Here is a 22600-nt window from a genome sequence, read left to right on the forward strand (position 1 = left end):
TTCTCTATTGATTTGCTTCCAGGTACTGACCCTATATCTCTAACTCCTTATAGAATGGCTCCTGTTGAGTTGAGAGAATTGAAAATTCAGTTGCAAGAATTACTTGATAAAGGTTTCATTCAGCCTAGTTCGTCACCTTGGGGTGCTCCAGTATTATTTGTGAGGAAGAAAGATGGAACTCTGAGATTATGCATTGACTATAGGCAATTGAACCGAGTAACGATTAAAAACCGTTATCCATTGCCTCGCATCGACGATTTGTTTGATCAGCTGAAAGGTGCGTGTGTATTTTCTAAGATTGATTTGAGATCCGGTTATTATCAGTTGAAGATTAAAGAGGAAGATGTACCTAAGACAGCTTTCCGAACCCATTACGGACATTATGAATTTCTGGTTATGCCATTTGGGTTGACTAATGCACCTGCAGCTTTCATGAGGTTGATAAATGAGGTATTCCAACAATATCTTGATAAATTTGTTATTGTTTTTATTGATGATATTCTGGTATACTCTAAATCTAAATCAGATCATATCCGACATTTGAACTTGGTATTAAAGAAATTGATGGAGCATCAGTTGTATGCTAAGTTCAGTAAATGTCAGTTTTGGTTAACTGAAGTGGCATTTTTGGGGCATGTTGTATCGGCTCAAGGAATCCAAGTTGATCCTCAAAAGATAGCGGCAGTGGAGAATTGGGAGCAGCCTCGAACCGTCACTGAGGTACGAAGTTTTCTTGGTTTAGCAGGTTATTATCGACGGTTTGTTCAGGATTTCTCTATGATTGCTTTGCCGTTAACGAAGTTGACCAGGAAGGATGTTAAATTCGAGTGGGATGAGAATTGTGAGCGGAGTTTCCAGCAATTGAAATATTGCCTCACTCATGCTCCAGTATTGGTACTTCCTGATGATAGCGGTAATTTTGAGATTTACAGTGATGCTTCCTTGAATGGTTTGGGATGTGTTTTGATGCAGCATAATAGAGTGATTGCTTATGCTTCTCGACAGTTGAAAAATCATGAAAGGAATTATCCTACTCACGATCTTGAGTTAGCAACCATTGTCTTTGCTTTGAAGATTTGGAGGCATTATTTATATGGTGAGAAGTGTAAGATCTTCACTGATCACAAGAGTCTTCAGTATCTGTTTACTCAGCATGATCTTAATCTTCGTCAGCGAAGGTGGATGGAATTGTTAAGTGATTATGACTGTACTATCGAGTATCATCCGGGTCGTGCTAATGTGGTAGCTGACGCACTGAGTAGGAAACCTCAAGGTAGACTTAATGCCTTATATGCTAGCCGTGTTCCTCTTCTTGCTGAATTGAGGGCAACTGGAGTAAAGTTGGAGTTGGAAGATCGAAGTGGAGCATTTCTTGCTAGTTTTCAAGTCAGGCCAGTTTTGGTTGATCGTATACTCGAAGCTCAGATGGTGGATGAGGAAATTCAAGAAATGGTTCAGTTAAGAAGTGAAGGGAAAAAGAAAGACCTCAGGATTCGGGAATCAGATGGTATGCTTATGCAGGAAAATAGAATGTATGTTCCGAATAATGAGGAATTAAAGAAGGAAATATTGGATGAAGCGCATTGTTCAGCTTATGCGATGCACCCGGGAGGCACTAAAATGTATCATACCATTCGACCATTTTATTATTGGCCGGGTATGAAAAGGGAAATTGCTGAGTATGTGAGTAGATGTATTATTTGCCAGCAAGTTAAAGCAGAAAGAAAGAAGCCTTTTGGGCGAATGCAGCCACTTCCCGTTCCCCAGTGGAAATGGGAAAATATAACCATGGACTTCGTGTATAAACTTCCTCATACACGAAACGGATTTGATGGTATTTGGGTGATTATGGATCGACTTACCAAGTCAGCGCATTTCATTCCAGTGAGGGAGAAGTATCCTCTGAATAAATTGGCTAGGTTGTTCATTACAAAGATTGTGAAGTATCATGGAGTTCCAGTGAATACTATTTCTGATCGAGACCCAATATTTACTTCTAAATTTTGGGTAGCTTTTCAGGAAGCTCTTGGTACGCAATTGCTTTACAGCACTGCTTATCATCCTCAAACTAATGGGCAATCAGAGAGGACGATTTAGACGTTGGAGGATATGTTGAGATCTTCAGTGTTACAATTCGGTGATTCCTGGCATGATCGTCTGGACTTGATGGAATTTGCCTACAATAATAGTTTTCACTCGAGCATTGGTATGTCACCATTTGAGGCACTTTATGGTAGGGCGTGTCGTACACCATTGTGTTGGTCTGAGGTTGGTGAAAGAGTGTTAGAAGGCCCAGAGATTGTGGATGAGACTACTCAAAATATTCAGGTGATTAAGTCTAACCTGAAAACAGCCCAAGATCGACAGAAGAGTTTAGCTGATCGACATGCCACTGATCGAGTGTATAATGTGGGCGATTGGGTGTTTTTGAAATTGTCACCTTGGAGAGGTGTGGTACGATTTGGAAAAAGAGGGAAGCTAAGTCCGAGATACATTGGACCCTATGTGATTACTGAAAGAGTTGGTGAAGTTGCCTACCGGTTGGAGTTGCCTCCGGAATTATCTAAGGTCCATAATGTGTTCCACGTCTCTATGCTTCGACATTATATTTCTAATCCTTCTCATGTGATCCCTCCTCAACCGCTAGAGATTAATCCGGATTTGACATATGATGAGGAACCAGTCACTATCTTGGATTCGAAAGATAAGGTTTTAAGAAACAAGACGGTGAGTTTGGTGAAGGTGTTGTGGAGGAACCATTCCGTAGAAGAAGCTACCTGGGAGACAGAAGATCGTATGAGAGAGATGTACCCAAGATTATTCTATGGGTATTAAGTGGTTTAATTGGTTATGGGAATTTCGGGGACGAAATTCTATAAGGAGGGGAGATTGTCACAGCCCGTCCAGGGATGTTCTTATTAAGGACGTGAAATGATGGATTTGCCCTTAACGGGTATTAAGGTACGTGGGTGTGATGTTAATTGGATTAATTTTACGAGTTTTGGATTAAAATTTTGGTTTATATTTTTGTGTGGTTAGGGATTAAAACTTGTATGTATGTTGGTTGGACCACACTCCCTGCTCTCTCTCTCTCCCCCGTACCTTCCCTCTCTCTCCTCCCTCACGACCCTCTCTCACCCTTTCTCACCCAAAACGTACGGCTCACACCAAAACCACCCAAAACGCTGTGGATCGAGGTAACCAAGGTAAGAATCTTCATCCTTGAGATGTTTTGAGTTGATTGGTACTGGTTTTAGGACGTAGAACCTTCGATTTCACGTGAATCCGAAACCCCCCATTTTTGGTCACTGTTCATGCACACGTGAAATGTTGTGTTTCAGGAAATTCTAAGCTTATAGTGAGCTTAGTGAGGTCCCAAGGAAGCTCGGAGTGCTTCATTTGAAGGATTTGGACGTCGGGATCACGAGGGTTAAGTTTAGCCGGTTTTGCTTGAATTTTTCTGGTGAGATTTAGTTGTTTTTTAAGCTTAAAAGTAGTGTATCGTGATTCTACATGTTTGGGGCTTCATTTTGGTATAAAATACGAAGAAAATGGTTGAGAAACGAAGGAGAACGAGACGTTCAAAGTTTGGCCGGAAACCGGCCGCCGGAAAGTTCAGTCCGGCGAGCCCGAGGTTGAAGATGGTGCGCATGGGGGCGCGTGTCCCCGTGCCTGTCCTGGCGCGTGGGGGCGCGTGCGGCGTCCAAAATTTTTTCTAAAAATTACTTGACGTCCGTGACGTCGAGTAGGTCGATGTGGTATATTCATATACCCAAATTGAGCATCGTATGAGAAGTTATTTCGAATTGTTGGTTATGTGTTTAAATTAACGTTTTTATAGTTGTTTCGCATATAGGTGACACTTATCCCGAGGACGAGCGTATCCAGGGACGTCACGGGGGTTACGACCCATCGACTTATCAGTGAGTGGGCAGTTTTGTTTTCGTATTACCTATATACAACTGTTTTTCCCAGAAAATGCGTTTATATGAAAATTATGATTTAAATTGCCATGCATGCAAATGTTGAGATATCTAGTTTGATAATCGATGCATATATATGTTAATTGACGCGGTGGACGCACATGTGAGTTTTTATATTATTCAGATGAGTTATTTTATGAGAATTGCATTGAAAGCTCATAACCTGCACCCTAGGTGTTAGTGCTTATATTATTATTCACTACACCGCACGCTCGTCTTGGATCCAAGTAGGTGGATATCGTACAGACCATGTGAGGGTTCCGACATGCTAGTCGTATAGATCACTAGATGTGATTCCGACTAGTGGGTGACCTTAGTTATGCGCGCTGATGATTGATGAGAGAAGCACTAGAGTGTATTTATACACCTTTCGTCGTACATACTACTATACGTAGTTCCGAGTGATGTGCAGTGTAGTGCCGTACAGGTCACAATTGGTGACTCCGGCAGGGCCGTATAGGTCACTGTGGTGACTCCGGCTGAGTGGGATGTTGAGCTTTAGAATCAGCCGTACAGGACCATTGTAGGGTCTCCGGTTGATTTATTATTTCACCTGATTGATATTGATTCATTTCAGACTATATTTGGCATGGCGTGGCATATTATTTCTGATATGTTATGTTGATGGATATGAGCTGAGTTTTGATGATATGTGTATATATATGTTTATATACTATTTTTCTGGGAAAGTATACAGGTTTTATGGTGAGGGGTTAGAAATGTTTTAAATGAAATGTTTTGGAAAATCTTTGATTTTACTGACCCACTCATCTTTGTTTTGCGCCCTTCCAGGTTCTAGTTAGCGGTTGGTGGCTCTCGAGGTCTTTTTCGGCATTCTGACAGACGTTCTGCATGTAGGACTCACCTGCGGGTGATGTACTTTTATTTTGGTCCTACTTGACTGCACTTAAACCTATGCTCTGAATTTATGTGTTTACCTTATAACTCATCCTTTTATTCTAGTAGGTGGTTCTACCAGAGATTTGTTGAATTCCTTCATTTTCTGTTATATCTTGCTTCCGCGTCGCACTTTTGGTTACGTCACGCTCACGTGACGACCAGCACGCCTTGATCCTCTGGGTCGGGGTGTGTCACTTTGTGTGTGTGTGAACAATTTCATTTTATTTATTTATTTATTAAGGAGTGTGATTAGTTTTTAAAATTTTAAAAAGAGTATGAAAAAATGATCGTGAGACAATTTCTCTAAATTTAAAAAAAAGAGAATGAAAAAATGATGGTGGGACAATTTCTCTTAATAAGTGCATATTTTATCTTAATATTATATAAATTTTTTTAAAAAGAGTATGAAAAAATGATGCTGGGACAATTTCTCTTAATAAGTGCATATTTTATCTTAATATTATATAAATTAAAAAAAAAGAGTATGAAAAAATGATGGTAGGACAATTTCTCTTAGTAAGTGCATATTTTATCTTAATATTACATAATTACTGTTTTGTCCTTCTTATGTAAATATTGTGTATCAAAATTGAGGGTAAAATAGGAAAAATAGGGATATGATTGTCATTTTCTCAAAGTATACAAAATTACTATTTTGCCCTCATTATGTAAGTATTGTGTTTCAAAGTGAGGGAAAAATAGGAAAAAATGGGGCAAAAAGTTAACAAGGAGGGTTCTCTTAATAATAGTATAGATAATAATAAAACCTTTATTTGTTTAAAGTCAAATTATTATAATAATTTGTAGTAAGGAGACGCAGAGGGTTTGAACCGACACATTAGATTCACGAATTTTTTTTATCCTTAATGTATTTGTAAACATTATTAATATTTATAGTCTGTTTTACTATTTTATATTTGGTAAACCATTTTACTATTTATAAACAATTTCAGTAATTTTAGAATGAAATTTTGTAATGAAAGTAAAAGGTATTATTCGATTCTCCATTACCCCATTCTTTTAGTTCAACTTTCAATTGGTTATTATTACTCTCATCTTTCAGTACCACAACCACATTTTTTGTGCACATGATATGTTTGACAATGCTTCCTTCGAACTCTAGTGTCTATCACTTTCAAAACTACAAGTAAAACATAAATAAAGGGATGCAAAATATTGAGTTGAGTGGCATCAAAGATTTGAACAAAACATGGAGAGAAATAAAGGGGTCATTTTTTTAAAATTATTTTAAGGCATTTTAGTCAAAATGATTTCTAAGATTTGCATAACTTCTCACTTTGGTCCTTGAGAATTTGAAATCGTTCTAGAGTTTGTTTACTGTCAATCATTTTGGTTATTCCATGAAAAATCTTTGTTAAATAGAGACCAAAATGACAAAAAGATCCTCAATACAATGATCCAAAATGATTTGACAAAAATTGAGTTATTTTTGTCATTTTTTCTCATTTAACAGAGCTTTTTTCACGGATAGAACAAAATGATTGACGGTGGGCAAAATCAATGACCAGTTCTATCGATTTTAAATCTTAAAGACCAAATTCAAGAGTTATGATAATCTCAAAGATCATTTTAACAAAAAATCCATATTTTAAAATAGTTAGTACATACAAGTGACTTTTAATGTCCATCGTCGCAACTGCTACACTAATGTTATCACTTCATATTAATATAGTGTATACATTTAAATTATACCTTAAGTTGAAGACATCATTCATATAATAACATATGAATTAGTAACATTATTAAATCGTAATTGGAGCCAAATAGGCCCCATCGTCTATATAGTCACTGAATACATGGGATGTACAGCTGGAATGACGCGTAAGAAAACTTGCTCACTACTGTGCCACACTGCTTGCACATTACTCATCTGAGCCAACTCACTCTCACAGTTTATTTCTCAGTCATACAAGTTATAACGGATGAATAGTTATGGTCTCGTGGGCAACAGTATCCATCAAGATATGCAAATTGTATTAATATTGCACAGATATAGCTGGTTCTAATCGCATGCTTCCTGTCCTACGCGCTGAGATTTTCCGAATTTATTTGGATATTTCTTTATTTTTATCTAGTTGGGAGCAAGGAGGGGGCCAAGGCTGCTATGGGAATTTGCATCATTGCATGTGGGAGGGAGGGAGGTGGACATGTGTGATTTGATGAGGGTGTCAACACAAAGAAATATTAAGTGTTATAATATGATTTGTAGAAAATTTATGTTTTAAGTTTTTAACCATGGAGTATCAAGTTGTGTTTCTGATACACTGAAAAATATATCGTCAATACGTGTCATTCGATTTCCATTACACACAGGTAGAGAGAGGAGAGGCCTTATTCACCTTCCTCTTCCTAGATAAAAGGTTTTTCAAGGTCGATGACCACCCGATTCATGACAATTTGTAATTCATGGCTCTGCCATGTGGTGCAGGAAACTAGGGGAGGGACCAAAAAAAGAGAATATGGAATTGGATCCCCTCTTTAGCAACTGATGGGGATCCTTGTGATCACACAATACGAGCTGTTGGATTTTGATCCAACGACTACAAACAGGGGGTCCCTCTAAAAGTTATAACAATTGTAGCCGTTGGATCAAAATCCAACGGCCCGTGTTGTGTGGTCATGAGGATTCCCACCATTTGCTCAGGAGGGGATCCAATTCTAGAGAATACACCTAGGTTTAGGTTCATTTGCTGACAAACAATATATTGAAAAGTTTGTTATGTTTCAGTCACAAACAGAGAGAAACTTACTTTGAAATGATGTTATTGTAACAGTATATTTTCAAACCAATCATATAGTATTATGTGTTTTGACTTTCCTACATAACGTACATAACAATACACAATAGGATATTACAACAGTTCTAACAGTTTCCTAGTAATCCTTCTCCACCAATTGATATCACATCATATAGATGACAGTTTCTTATTTTCTTAGTCATTAGCAAATAAAATGAGATTAAGCATAAATTAACAAAGCAGTACTCAAGTAATTAGTATTTTATTTACCCAAAAAGAACTAGGGTTTCATATATTCATTAAAAGAGTGTAGAGGAAGGCTCCACATACAAGTCAAGCCCACCATTTATGATGAATATTCATAGTTCTATACTATTTAAATCACTCTTCTATGTTATGGAGTGCTCCCCTTTATTTTGTATTTTTCCATTTGCTCGATCTGTGTCTTCTTGTACTTCATCCAGCAGTTTAGTCTGCATCAGAGGCTTTTTACTGTCAATTTTTTGCCAGCCTAAACACAATGTCGATAACCATTCATTCTAAGTGGTTGTTTGTTTGTCATTCAAGTCAATTGAGGACCTACACCAATAATGTTAATATGGTGAAATGGTATTACACAATTACACTATCAAAATCTCCTCTTCTAATTAATTAATACATGCATGAAAACAGATTATCATTTTTTCCCTCCAAGTTCTTCACCATAACCTATTTTAATTTTAATCCATTTCGACAAGTACCTAACTCGTTTTTAAACTAATGGTTTAGAACAATTGGATCAGATGACGCAAGATTTGTGTTGGGGAATTAGACTTCAACAACTCTACATTCGACCCTCCAAGGGTTCTTGTACTATATGGAGTTTTCTACGATATGAATTTATACTTAATGCAATCGTGATTTTTATATTCTAATGTATAGATTAGTCGTAGTGCATTATTATCTCGTTGTATTTGACAAAAGGGTTGAAACCGCGGAAAGAAAATAAAATTAAACATAAAGGAAATTGAAGCATAATTGGTATCAGGGAACAGAAATGAGAGTTTGGCACCACCATTATGATCTCGCATCGATAATTACAAGATTTTCAGAGGTCCATATATACGTGCCAATTATGAGTTAATATGGACCAATCACTCTCAATGCCTCAAAGGTATGAAGCACATATGGGGTCCTATAGTCCTCTTCTCCTCACAGCGATGTGCCAAACAAAAGGCTCGACGTCCCTACTTGGTTGCTACCGAGCCTTTTCCCTCATTACATGTGTATTTGTTTTGTGATGCCACCATATCCGCAAGTGTCCAGCACCACCTTTGTCATTTTCAATAACACACAAATGCCCAACAGTGACAAATGGGAAGCTTGACGTCAATCATTTCCTCCACCAAAAACCGGGGGGAAAATGAAGAAAGGAGATTACAACCCAATTGTCCACACGCGTTGCTATGTGTCTGAGAGTAGCGAGATAACACTGCTCGAATACAAATGTTTTTAAAAGAAAGGATAATGCTACCTACTGAGACCAAATTCTTAAACTAAATTTGTAAATAAAATAATGTTACTAATAAGAAATAAGTATGTTAGTTAACAATTAGTTAATAATCCAATCATTTACAACCACATCATTTAGTTTGCAAATTTGTTTTAAAAATTTGGTCTTCTAGCATTACCCTAAAAGAATGTGAAACTCAACAACAGAGTTTATTGTCTTAGCATTACGATATAATTTTGGACTTGTAAATAAAAAGTTTCTAGGTTAACTTACATAGATGACAAGTTTGATGTCTAATTATTATAATTATTTTATTGTGTAGTAATACTATGCAGACCAAATTTGTAAACTATATGATGTGTCAACAATAGAAAAAAAAACACGTTAATTAACACTTAAGTAATAAACCAATCGTTAACAACCACGTTATATGAATTAGAAAATTTTCTTTCAAAATTTGGTCTCCCAACCATTACCCTTTATTGTGTAGCTTAACTTAAATCCACTTTCAAAATATAATATATGATATAACAAAAAAAAATAATGATTAACTTTTTTTTTGAACAAACGATATTATTTACACTAAAGGGTGAACAATAATTATACTTTAAACCTCAAGTTTAATTTGGGAGTGGTTTTCAAATCATCGTACAATTAATGTGGACCTACCATATTAAAGAGTGTGTCAATGTTGTATATCTAAATAACTTTATCATGCCATCATGCCATCAATCCTATAATCTGTTAGTATTCCTCCTCATTTATACGTGGGAGGATTTATGTCCTATTAATTTTTTTTAACAAACGATATTATTTACACTAAGGAGGAGGGGGTGAGTTAAGTCTCACAATGAGTTAGTAATAATATAATTCAAATTCGCCTTTAGTGAGAATCGAACCTAAATCTTCTTCACTTTTAGATGACAAGTGTAATACCAAATTATTATTATAAAAAACTCATTATGTGGCTTGGGCTAAATCTTCACCTAATACATAAAAGACATGCAATATATTGTAGAATTATCAGAGAGACGTGCCGAGGGCCCACAAATAGAAAATAAGCATGTTAATTAACACTTAAATAATAAACCAATCGTTAACAACCATGTTATATGATTTAGAAATTTTGGTTTCAAAATTTGGTCTCCCAACCATTAATGATTAACTTTTTTTTTTTTGAACAAACAATATTATCTACATTAAAGGTTGGAGAATGATTATACTTTAAATATCAAGTTTAATTTGGGGGTGGTTTTCAAATCATCGTACAATTAATGTGGGCCTACCATATTAAGGAGTGTGTCAATGTTGTATATCTAAATAACTTTATCATGCCATCATGCCATCAATCCTATAATCTGTTAGTATTCCTCCTCATTTATACGTGGGAGAATTTAGGTCCTATTAATTTTTTTTTTGAACAAACTATATTATTTACACTAAGGAGGAGAAGGTGGGCTAAGTCTCACAATGAGTTAGCAACAACATAATTCAAATTCTCATTTGGCGAGAATTGAACATAAATCCTCTTCACTTTTAGATGACAAGTGTAATACCAAATTATTATAAAAAAAACTCATTTTGTGGCTTAGGCTAAATCTTCACCTAATACATAAAAGACATGCAATATATTGGAGAATAATCAGAGAGACGTGCCAAAGGCCCACTTCCAATAACACTGATAGTGTCCTTAACTTGGTATTTACCACATGCCCAATCTGTCAAGTGTGGGGTTTAATCACAAAAAATCTCGGTGTTAGTTAGAGTGGAATAATTCTATTTAAATTGTTTTTCTCCTTTCTCTTTAGCCGATGTGGGATTCAACATATATATGGGCTAAGAATATAATGAATCATTTTAACCACAGAATCAAAGCCCATCCCAAACCTCACACAACCACCGGAGGCAAACAAGAAGGAATATTAGATTATCAAAACCCAGTGGTTAACCCCACCACTGATTCAAAAAAGGCCAGGGGAAACCATATGATATGTTATAGTTGTTAGAGGGTCTAATAGGGATTATGTTTTATTTTGTAGGTTATTTCGTAAATTTCTACTTGCCACCTTAAACCCTAACCCTAACCCATTTCCTGTGTGTCATCAATTCCAATGACGACTACGAATAAACTCCAAGCGTACATCTACCTTCCTGAGGAGATTATAGTGAGCATTCTATCATCACCAACCCTCAGTCAAAGGCATCTCGTCTCCGTTGCCTCTCAATCACTCCATTCCCTTGGCTTGGAAGTGCCACCATTCGAGATGATTCTTCGGTAAGAAATACCTTTCAAACCGTGACCTCCAAGCATCCTAAGTTTACTTACCTATTGGGCTCTTGCAATGGTCTTGTATTGGTATTTGTTGATGGTTATTGGGACTAGTATCTTTATAACCCATCAACAAGATTTGTACGCAAAATACCAAACCCCAATTCTATGTAAAGATCCGGAACTCTAGGAAAGCAATTTTTGATTTATGGTTTGGGTTATGTGTCGGCTACTATAAGCTCTTAGTAGCTGATCTTACTAGGAATTTTGAGACTGTTTTGTATATGAAGATGTTCTCATTGAGAGCGAACTCTTGGAAAAGTATTCATGTCCCTGAACATGAGAGTGATGAATCTAGCCAAGCGGGATTTGAGACTTGGGAGTTGTTACAAATGAGCACTTCTTTGGCTCTACTGCCCAGCAGCGGAGGAGCAACTATCCTTGCTTTTGACTTGGCAATAGAGGTGTTCTGGATGGTAACTGTCAATGCAAATTTCCGCTGCCTTCAGTCTTGACAAAAATGTACCTGCAAAATTATCAACATCTTTGATCAAAGACATAAGCCTCACGCCCCACGAGGTGGGGGGGGTTAGGCCAATGGATCTTTGATGCCTAAGTTAGTTTCTCTGAGAAGAGTAAAATGTTTAGGACTTTTTAAGGTAGCAAAAGCCTTTAAAATTTGGTAGAATATGAGGTATATATAGGAGGAGAGGGCTAGTCATAGTGTTAGGGTTTTACCCTACACATGACGGCATCCTATTAGCCAATGTTTATGGAGAAATATTCTCAAGATCTTAGATAGGAAATAATATCTTGAGATAATGGAGTAATTATCCCTAATTGATTTAAATTAGGATTACTTACTTGATTGGAGTCAATCTTCAATTGGGGAATGTTTAAAGATAGGATTTGGGTAATTAATCCTTATCTTTAATGCTTTGACTTTTCTTTGCCAATGGCATGTCGTATTTAGCTGCTGAGACCTTCAGGGTGTGAACTGCGCGTAGGAGTATTTAAGGAGCCTGCCCATTTAATGTGGGTAATCTTGTCTTTCTTGAGCAAAATTTCACATGTCGCCTCTAGAATTTTTGGGATTATTTTAGGCTCCACAATAACCATTGCCAATTACGAGAGTAGATGGCGAAGACAACAACAATGTTAATGATGATGATGGTAGAACAGTGAGGGTTCAAGTTGTTTAAGAAGGATGATTATTGTGTATCGTTTTGTAGGAGAGTCTAAATGGAATTTTGGGTCATGAGAGAGTAAGGTGCGTCTCTTGGACTAATGCTCTTTAAAATTGACACTGCCGACCTAAATGAGCTGACCCATCGGAAATGGAGTTTATAAGGTGACGAACCCATCTTCGTTATTGAAAGTGGTATAGTTGTACTCAGGCATCCGTCGTACATGTGGTTCATCAAGAATTTCAGTATGTTTTGATGCAATAGATACCTTGGATTCCAGATTTGTAAGAAAATCTGCTAGGTGTGCTATATATACACCTAGCATATGGTATCTTGTGAACATTTGGTAGTTCGGGGACTCTGGAGCTTGGAACAAGAATGCTTTAAAACACAAGAAATTCAAAATGGAATTCCATGTTAGCAACTCATCTTTCTTGTCGCCATAGCTATGGAGGTGTTGTATGGTGGTTTTTACAGAATTGCCTTGTAGCATTTTAGTAGAAATACCCGAAAACATTGAATATCATTTTCCACTTAATTATATAGCTTTGAGAGTTGTACCTCAAGTTCATATTGGGAGTATCTTACAGATTTTCATTTGTGGGCAGTGAACTCAAATCTTCATGGTGCTAAATTTGAAGAGTATGTTCTCTGTTCCTTAGTGCATTTTTATAAGATCCCATATAGACCTGTTATTTGGGGATTTACTCTGCTTGTTTTTAAGGGATGTTGATGTCGCAAAAATTAAGAAAAGTACTTTCCACACACCTCTTTTCTCTTCTTACAAATGCCTTTGTATTTCTGGCTTTTGGATCAAACAAATGAAAGCAGAATCAAGAGACAGAAATACACAAGGATGTGCAAAAGGAGAAAGGCATGTTAGGCTTCAACTAACTTTACTTTTTATAAGATCCCAAGATTAATGCTTTTCCAAATGAATATTATACTTGTTAGGGAGTTGATTAAAGATATTTTGTTTTTCTATGTCTTGTGTATAAAGCTTCAACTAACTTTAGGAATGTTAGGCTTTCATAAAAAGTTGTAGAAAATGGCATATGAGCAAAATAGATCATGGGAAAGTGTACTTACACTTTAAAGTGGTGTTAACGTTTTACATTCCAATCTATCTTGTTAGGAGTCTCTGACAGGTGGCAAGATTAGTTGAGAATTAGTGGGAATAGTTGGGAATTGGGTGAAAGGAGGGTTGGTTAGTTAGACATTAGTACAACATGTATAAATAGTTGTGAATAGAATATTGTTTGTTACCTTTTCCTGTTACTTCTTTCTGTGCAAGAAGAAGACTTCGAGTAAGATTGTAACAATTGGTATCGAACCAGTCATTCCGCTCTCTCACTCCTTCTTTGTTACATGACGCAGCAAGCTTCGAGGAAATCTATGGAGTCCAGAGTATCAAGCTTGGAAGATAAGTTCGACGAATTCAAGAAATCGAATGAGGAGTTTCGATCGATTCAGTCTGATCTCAAATTGAATTAGGACCGAATGATGCTATAGCTGCAATTAATCATGACACGATTAAATTGCGGGATTATGGGCGATTCGTCCGAGGCGACACACAACGATCCCCAGATTCAAGAAAGGTTGCACCTTGACCCTAATTGTCAAGATTCGGGGTAGAACTTTAATAATCTCTCTCGGCCTTCATTTTTAAAGATGGATTTTCCAAGATTTAATGAGTCTGATGATCCAATGGAGTGGGTTTACAAGGCGGAGCACTACTTCGACTTTTTCAATATCGAAGAATCCAAGAAAGTCAAGATGGCATCATTTCACATGGAAGGAGATGCACTGCCGTGGTTCAAATGGGCAAGATGTTTGGAAAACTACTCAGATTGGCATGATTTGACACAGGTCTTATGCCAGGAATTTGGTCATTTAGAGTTAGACGATTCTGCATAAAGTTTGGTTAATTTGAAGCAAACAGGGACTTTGAGAGATTATGTGATAAAATTCCGGCGACTGGCCAATCGGACGACAGACATCAGTCTTGCACTGTTGAAATCGTGCTTTGTGGGAGGTTTGAAACCAGAGCTACGACACGATGTGAAGATTCTAAGGCCTCGAGATGTGCTGGAAGCTACTTTTTTTGCTCAGCAGTTGGATGCTAACATTGCAAATCTTAAGGTGAAAACTCTTTCTAAAACCTCTTCAATTCAACCTAATTTTTTATATCCACTGCAATTTGTCAATTCTAATTCACCATTTGAGACTTGGATGAAACCTAGTAATTTTAGGAGGATGACACCTGAAGAAGTAGATCATTGTCGAAGATATGGTCTTTGTTTTCATTGTAAGGAGAAATATGTTAGGGGTCATACTTGTGAGAAAAAGCAATTGTTGTTAATTGATGTGCAAGATATTATATGTGAGGAGAATGAAGAGTTAGAAACTGAAGAACCTGAAATAACTGCCTGTGCATTATTTGGTACTCCTGCCCCCTTCCATCAATACTATGATAGTTTGTGGTTCGATCAAGAATTGTCCAACCACTATACTAATTGATTTTGGTAGTTCCCATAACTTTGTGGATGTGGGATTGGTAAAAAGGCTACGAAAACAATTGGATACTAAGCACTTGTTTAAAGTGAAGATTGCCGATGGAGGGAAAATAGCTACTCAAGGCACTTTAGCTCATGCTTCTGTTAAGATTTAAGACTTCCACTTCTTTACAGATTTGTATGTATTCCATTGGGGGGGGGTGTGTGACATTGTATTAGGGATCCAATGGCTGCGAACGCTTGGTCCTATTCAGCTTTACAAATAATGCTAATGTTAGTAACAGTTTTGAGGATATTTCAGCTTTACAAATGCAAAAATTGTTACAATAAGAAACCACCATAGGTGCAGTACTTTATCAATTGGAAATTGAACCCAATGTGCAGCACATGGCATCACATACTGCCAACTCTATTTCTGAGAATCTCACAGATCAATAGCAGCTAGAATTGAAGGAATTGTTGGCCAAGTTTGAAGGCATATTTCTAACACCAAGTGCTGTTCCTCCTCATCGAAGTCAAGACCACAGAATTCCTTTGGTAGAGGGCAGTGTTCCACCAAATAGCAGGCTTTATAGGTATGGTCCTGTGCAGAAAACTAAATTTGAAAAGTGTGTGCATGAGCTTTTAGCAGCTGGGTTCATAAGGTTAAGTAACAACCCTTATTCTTCTTTTGTGATCCTAGTTCAAAAGAAGGAGGGGACGTGGAGGATGTGCATGGATTATAGAGGGCTTAATAATATCACAGTCAAAGATAAGTTCCCTATTCCTTTTATTGATGAACTACTTGATGAGTTATTTGGTGCACAATTTTTCTCAAAGTTAGATTTAAAGGTAGGTTATCACCAAATAAGAATGCACCCTTAAGATGTGGAAAAAAAAAAAACAGCCTTTAGAACACATGATGGCCATTATGAATTTTTGGTCATTCCCTTTGGTCTTACAAACGCTCCAGCCACCTTCCAATGTCTCATGTATGACATATTTCGACCCTACTTAGGGAAATTCATTCTAGTATTCTTTGATGATATTTTAGTCTATAACACCTCTTGGTCTTCACATTTGCAGCATTTGAGAGTGGTTATGGAGACATTGCATCAACATTCTTTATTTATGAAAATCTCGAAATGTGCATTTGACAAGGATCAAGTGGAATACTTGGGGTATATAGTGTTTAAGTATAGTGTATTTGCAGATCCCACGAAGTTGGAAGCAATAGCTTGATGACCTATACCTATATCGGTCAAAGCACTAAGGGGATTCCTTGGATTGACAGGTTACTATCGAAAGTTCATACCTCAGTTTGGAAAATAGTGAGCCCCCTTACTGCCCTCACGAAGAAGGATGGATTCAAATGGTTAAGTGAGGCTACTGCAGCCTTTAATAATCTTAAACAAGCAATCCTTTCACCACAAGTTTTGGCTCTACTAGATTTTACCAAACCCTTTGTAATCGAAAGTGATGCATCTGGGTACGGTATTGGAGTAGTGTTACAACAAGAAGGAAGACCAATAGCATTTACCAGTAAGGCCCTTTGCCTAAGGAACCAAGCTCTCTCAGCCTATGAAAGGGAGATGTTGGCAATCATACATGCAATATAGAAATGGCAGTCATACTTGGTGGGAAATCATTTCATTATTCAAACTGATCACCACAGTTTGAAGTATTTCTTGGAAGGTAAGGCCCATACCCCTTTTCAACAGAAATGGGTCACCAAGTTATTAGGGTTTGATTATGAAATACAATATAAAAAGGCTGTGATAATCAAGCTGCAGATACATTATCAAGGGTAACTTATGAAGTTGATAGCTTGCAGGCCACAGGTTTCATCTGTGCTATTTCGTATCCTTACTCTTCTTGGTTAGATGAATTACGATGGCATAATGAGAAGGACACCTGGCTTATGGCCAAATCACAGCAAATCTTACAATCTCAGGGTGTAGATGCTCCAATTAGTATGTTGAGATTCCACATTGACAATGGGTTCTTAAAGTACAAACATCAAATTGTTTTGAGTCCACTTAGTCCTTGGAGGGATAAGGTTTTTGTTGAGTTACATGCGAGCCCTGCAGCTGGTCATGAAGGATTTCTAAAGACTTACAAAAGGATTTCCCGAGCGTTCTATTGGGAAAGGATGAAGAAATACATCAAGAGTAAAGTGGCAAGCTATGCCATTTGTCAACAGCAAAAGTATGAGAATTTGTCATCCCCTGGTCTTCTGCAGCCATTACCAATTCCAGGAAAGGTATGGTCTGATATCTCGATGGATTTCATCACAAATCTTACCCCTTGCAAGGGTAAAACGGTGATTTGGGTAGTCGTGGACAGACTATCGAAATATGCTCATTTTACTGCATTAAGTCATCTTTATATAGCTTCCACAGTGGCTCAACACTTTGTTAACAACATATTCAAGTTGCATGGGATGCCATAGTCTATAGTGAATGATTGAGACCCGGTGTTCATGAGCAAGTTTTGGAAAGAATTTTTTCAAGTTGCAAGGTTCTGAGCTTTGTTTCAGTTCGGGGTATCACCCACAAATGGATGGGCAAACTGAGGTTCTTAATAGGTGCCTGGAAACCTACTTGTGATGTTTCTGCACATTACAACAAAAAAAATGGGTGTTATGGCTGTCTTGGGCTGAGTGGAGTTACAACACCAGCTTCCATTCGACCATTAAAATGATGCCATTTGAGGTAGTGTATGGGTATGTTCCTCCTCTAGTACCTGTTTATGAGTCAGGCACAACCAAAGTGGATTCAGTCGAACAATCATTGAAGGAGAGGGACATCATCCTATCTTTACTTAAGAATAACTTGGCAGCAGCTCAAGGGAGGATGAAAGTTTAGGCGGATAAGAAGAGAACTAAGAGAGTCTTCTAGGTAGGAGATTGGATTTATCTCAGATTAGTACCTTACCAACATAAATCACTGGCTACACACCCTTTCCACAAGCTGTAACCTCGTTTTTATGGGCCATTTCAAGTCCTAGCCAAGGTGGGCAATGTGGCTTACAAGATCCAACTCCCAGATCATTCTAAGTTACACCCTGTATTCCATGTATCGTGCTTGAAGAAGCATATGGGCAAAAAGTGCAAACCACAATTGCTTTACTTGTTCTCACAGACACTGGCATATTACAAGATGTACCTGTTGCCATCCTAGCTAGGCGAATGGTGAAGAAGGGCAATATTGCAACGACAGAAGCATTTGTCCAATGGCAAAACCACTCAAAGGATGATGTAACTTGGGAGAATTATCATGAGTTGAAACTAAAGTTTCCAAAAATAGTTCATCTTTGAATTCCTTACTAAATTTTTTCTTTTGGAGTGTGAAATGAAAGCTTGGTTTCAAGGGGGGGGGGTATTGTTAGGAGTCTCTGACAGGTAGCAAGATTAGTTGAGAATTAATGGGAATTAGTTGGGAATTGGGTGAAAGGAGGGTTGGTTAGTTAGAAATTAGTACAACATGTATAAATAGTGAGATTGTAAGCGGAGGAAGGTGTGAATAGAATATTGTTTGTTACCTTTTCCTGTTACTTCTTTCTGTGCAAGAAGAAGACGTCGAGTAAGATCGTAACATATCTGAATTAACTCAAGTTATTTAGTCGTTTCCTTCATTTATTCTGAGATAGCTGTATAGCTCGGCTAAGATTACCGAGGGCCTTGTCATAGGATATGAACCACATGAACCAGAATTCATGACCATCTCTTGTGACAAAGTGTATATACTTTTCTGAAGGGTTCCAAATGTTTGCTGAAGGATTTACTGTTCTTAACTGATCAAGCTGCACCACCACCTACATGAGATTTAGTAGCTTGTTAGAGGAAAGATAAACCTAAGAATTTGAATTATATGTCCAGTAGAAAATCTACCTTGTAATGCATGGAAGTTGGATGTCCTGGGGACAAATAGTGTGAAAAATCACTGCAGAAGGCTATTCGTACATTAGAGATGTACAGCATCCCAATCACAGGTCCATGAGAAGTTGATAGATAGCAAACATATGAATGTAAGAGCTTCTCTCCTGTAATTCTTTCAAATGTCTCCTGGAATACTTTTTCTTGTCCTCCGGCAGTAAGCACCTTTGTGCCGGTATTTAGCCTTGCTTTCACTGCTTCTGTGAAACTTGGACACATTCTCGCTGTCATGAAAAAATTCCAAAATTTGTTATGATCTAGGCTACTTGTATGACATGCGAACGAAGATCGATAAAGGTCAATCAATTCGAAATTCTGTAGGGAGGCTCTACCAACATTGTAAACTTAACAAATTGAAAATTTTCTTCTAACTTTATAGCAAGGGAGTAACATAGGAGTTCACAAAGAGGAAACTCACAGTGGTCTCAGACATTGTCCGCCATGGCCTCTACTCTTATGGTGGCAACTTCAACCCTTTTACCGCACTGGCTCAATGCCTCAACCATATATATTAGCCATCGAACTTGCAGCACAAAGTAATAAAAGTAAAAATAAAACATTAAAAATAAAAGCAATAGTTCCAACTTATCTCCTAATCACATTCTCAGACTTAATGAAATAACGTAAAAAAAAGGATTATGCCAACCCAACAAACTATAATTGATAAGCTCTTTACATGTAAAAAACCAAGTATCTTCTGTAAGCATGGATAAAACTAAAGCACAAAAAATTCCGAAAATAAATTTTCCTTTATTTATTTAAATGAAGGTTAACTAGTTACCATGATCGTAAATGAAGGATTGATGTTATGCTTCATATTCATAGGTGAAGGCAAACGAAATTTTTAAGAGAAATGTACAGAAACAAGGGAGCAATGGAAACACTAACGCTTGGTAGAAGAATTCGATGTCGCTGGAACAGATGAATAATGGACATAAGGATTGTTGGCCTGGGCTATGCCTTGAGCTTCAAAGGGACTATTCATGTTCATTGTTGCGAGAGTGGAGAGTCGAGTGGTGGATGCGATCAGGTTTGTATTTATTTGTTTTCTTTTTTGGTTTATATGACAAGCTCGGTGCACAATAACAAGAGAAGAGAAAAGAGATGCCGATGAATGGTGGTGGTTGGGGGGCCATAGGAATGGGTGATGGAAACCTTCAGATGCCGTCGCACTTAAAAGGAAAAAAATATAGAAAACTTCATTTTAATCCTTAAAAAAGATGAGTTTTAGACTTTAACCTTGTGTAAGATTAAAATCCAATTTTAGTCCCTAGTACATTTAATCATATCATTTATTAGTTATATTTTGATGTTTTATTTATTTATTTATTTATTTTTATTTTAATGTATCAATTACATTTAAATTTAATTTTTATTTCATTCATCATAATATATTTTAATGTTTACATTTAGGTAACTAATTCTTTTATAATATATATTCCGATAACAATTTTGTATGTTCTTCATTTAGGTACATTAATATATTTGAATATTTCAGTATATCCATTGGTACAAACATGTAGTTACATTGATTCAATATAATGCATTTCGTTACGTACATTTTGGTACACATATTAGAGTATTGACTTTTAGGTACATTAATTCAATATATTATATTTCGGTAAATACATTTAGGTACATACATTTTGGTACATACATTTCGGTATTGTTATTTACGTACATACATTTTGGTATTGACATTTATGTACGTACATTTTGGTACATACATTTCGGTATTGACATTTAGGTACATTAATTCAATAATACATTTCGGTACATACATTTAGGTTCATTATAATATATTTCGGTACAATCATGTAGGTACAAATATTTCGGTACAAAAAAAGTCAATTTTATATATTTCGGCATAGTTATTTCTGTACACTTATGTATTTATATATTTTTGTATCACAAATGTCTTTTAATATTTTGTCATTTATGTTCATTTATAATTTAAAAACTAAATATGTGCATATTAATAAAATTAAAATTTAATATGGAGAGATTAAATAAAAATACACATTAAATAACAAAAATTGAATGTAAATTTTGATAAAAGCACTATTCAAGGGATTAAATTGAATATTTAATCTAGCAACAGGTTTTTTTTTAATTTTAATATTTTGTAAGGACTAATGTTCAAAAATCCCAAAAAAATATGCCAACTTTTATCTAGTAAAGCATATTGTTGGATATTGTTTTTTATATGTACTTTCGCTAATGATCAAAGCACTCAAATCCGTTGTAACAAATATAAATTTGTTTAGATTCTTCAGAAATCTATACATCATATATATGGAAGTAAATATGGTTGTATATCATGAATTTGTAGAGAACAAATGAAGTGGCTTAAATTAATCCTTGTGATGTAAAGAAAAAAATTAATCCTTATGTTAGTGTTGTTCGTGGTTTTGTAAAGCATGCATTACTTTTTGTTATGCTGGAGTTTCTAGAACGCAGGGCCGGCCCAGGCCCAGTGCAGGAGGGGCGACCGTCCAGGGCCCAAAAAAATTAGGGGTACCAAAATTATTAGGGCGGTATATTTATATATGTTTTTATAAGAGTATAAATTTATAAAATTTGTTTCAAAGACACAGAAATTTAACTAGAAATGGTGGTTTGTCATTTGAAAATAATAAGGAGGTCTTGGGTTCAAAACACCATGTGTGCTTATTTACTTTCCTTTTTTTTACAAATTTCTTTTTATAAGAGTATAAATTTAGAAAATTTGGTTAAAGGATCAAGAAGTTTAATTAGAAACAATGATTTTTGTTGTTTAAAATTAACAAGAGGTCTTAAGTTCGAAATGCTATGTGCATGTTTATTCTTTTCAATTTTTACAAATTTTTGTTTGGTTGGTAATTTATTTTTAGTTACTATCTAGTAGCTATGTGGGTTGTTATTTTTAAATATTCGTTTGAATTCAAGTCTAATCTTCAACAAAGAATAATACGTAGACCAAATTTGCAAATTATATGACGTGTCATCAAAATGTTTAATTTAGTGCCCATTCATTAATAATACATATCAATTAAAGACTCGAAAACATCATTATTTTTTAGTCCCATATTGACAAGGTTAGTAAATAAGAAAAAAACACCTCACGATTTATTCAAAAACACATTCAAAGTTCAAATGGAAAACAAAACTCATCATCTATCTACTTGTAAGCCCGAAGTTTTTTTTGTTTCCCTCTCTCAATACAAAATAAATTAGTCTTTCTGTGTTTCTAAATTATTGAGTTTGAAGTGTTTTTCTAAGTATAATTTTTTCGATGTCTTATGTGTGAAAATAAATAATTTTCTTATATGAAGTTAGGGCACTTTTTTTTACGTCGCCCCGGACCTCAAAAATCTCTGGACCGGCCCTGCTAGAACGGAGTTGGTTTTAGCTCAAACAAATTAAAGTGGAATATTAGCTGGTTTGCATCCAATGCGTTATTAACTTATTAGTTAGTACGTAAGGGAATAAACAAAAATGAGGTGCATAAATACATCAAAAGAAATAGGTTTCTCCACCTTCTACCTTCTACGCTCCTAAATTTAGACCAGATAAATGCTAGGCACACCAAAGTTTTA

General features: G+C 36.3%; 2 pseudogenes; one reads left to right on the plus strand and one right to left on the minus strand.

Moving 5' to 3' along the window:
- Window positions 1-14261: 14261 nt before the first annotated feature.
- LOC126584377 (uncharacterized) lies at window positions 14262-17537 on the plus strand (annotated as a pseudogene).
- A 1034-nt stretch (window positions 17538-18571) lies between these two features.
- Window positions 18572-20007, minus strand: LOC126587097 (GEM-like protein 2; annotated as a pseudogene).
- Window positions 20008-22600: the final 2593 nt, after the last annotated feature.

The sequence above is a fragment of the Malus sylvestris genome, chromosome 10, assembly GCF_916048215.2.
Source record: "Malus sylvestris chromosome 10, drMalSylv7.2, whole genome shotgun sequence".
In the NCBI taxonomy this organism is placed as follows: Eukaryota; Viridiplantae; Streptophyta; class Magnoliopsida; order Rosales; family Rosaceae; genus Malus; species Malus sylvestris.